The sequence below is a fragment of the Sinocyclocheilus grahami genome, unplaced genomic scaffold (assembly GCF_001515645.1).
Source record: "Sinocyclocheilus grahami isolate Dianchi unplaced genomic scaffold, SAMN03320097.WGS_v1.1 scaffold1310.1, whole genome shotgun sequence".
In the NCBI taxonomy this organism is placed as follows: domain Eukaryota; kingdom Metazoa; phylum Chordata; class Actinopteri; order Cypriniformes; family Cyprinidae; genus Sinocyclocheilus; species Sinocyclocheilus grahami.
The window spans coordinates 123,883-125,396 of NW_015506489.1; positions in this window are offsets into that span (position 1 = coordinate 123,883).

A 1,514-nucleotide genomic window follows, 5' to 3' on the forward strand; every position below is an offset into this window, starting at 1 on the left:
ACTTTCATGTTAAACAGAATTTCCACCTCCAACACACTGGAGTGCAGACGCTGTCGGGCTCACAGCTCACACTCGAGCGGCGTGACGCGTCTGAAGAACCGCTTCTACTGAGGGTCAAGACTCACTGCATCTGACAGAGTTTGCTGGGAGAGTCTAATTCAATCTCTGAAATGTATTCAGAGATGCTAATGTATAGCTACATAATCCATTGCTGATTTATGTGCATTATGTATGAAGAGTTTATTTGCAAAAACAGATAGGCCTAACTCTTTTTTTTTTATCTTGTTTTTATTTTGTTAGTTAGCTGTATTTTTTTGTTATTTTTCAACCTAATCAAAATAACCCAACTGTAGTTTGATTGAGATTAATTGCAATGCACAATGAAAAAACATGATTTCTGTAAATTGTTAAAAACTGAGATTTTGCAAATGAACTCTTCATATATACTCAATGCACAGAAAAAAGTATACTACATTTTTTAAAGGTAAGTGGTTGCAAACAATTAATTTTAGCTAAATTTTTAAAAAATGTCGAAAGTTAGTCAACTAAATTTGTTAATTTAAATGTAGCTAAAATACGTTTTTATAAATAAACAACTTACCTTAAATTTTTGTAAATTCAATGAATCATTTTTCAGTGTGCTATTGGAAGGACTGAATTCTGTCTATAAAGTCTATACGTCTATAAACATTTTACACTTTTTTCTGGACTTTTTGTTCAATTATTTAGATGCTTTTTTTTTTTAGTTAGTTAGTCATTTTTTCCATAAGCTACCTTTTCATTTAGGGCCCTATGAAATCCATTTTATTTTTTGCTAAATTCTGTGTTTTCACATTTTTTTCTTCTTCTGGATTCAGTGCTTTATGATTTACTACAAATTAAGCATCAAAAAAAGGTGTCTAATGAAATCAATTAATTACACTTTTTAATCAATTTCATCAACCTTCTGAAATCTAGTCATACTGTATTTAGCAGTTAATTTACAATTTTAATTTTTAGCCAAATAAGATGCTGCACAACAGAACTGTGTATATACATTAGAAAATATATTGGGTCTGTGTAATTGCTTAATAATGTTATTATTATCATTATTATTACATTGATAAGTAGGCTACATTTTTGTATACAGTAGTAATATATTTCTGTCATAATTGTTTAAAGTTAAATCAAACTTTGTTGGCGTTTGTGCTGAAGAGTCTCAGTGTGTTCGACGGTGGTTTTCTCGAAGTGAACGCTGTAAAGCTGCTGAAGCAACTCTCAGGCAGCTCTGGAGATGAAGTTCATGTGCTCATATATTGAGACGCAGACACTTAAAACGTGTGTTTGATGAAGCCTAGTGTGTTTGAACCAAACACTTTTTTCTGGACTTTTTGTTTAATTATTTAGATGCTTTTTTTTTTAGTTAGTTAGTCATTTTTTCCATAAGCTACCTTTTCATTTAGGGCCCTATGAAATCCATTTTATTTTTTGCTAAATCCTGTGTTTTCACATTTTTTTCTTCTTCTGGATTCAGT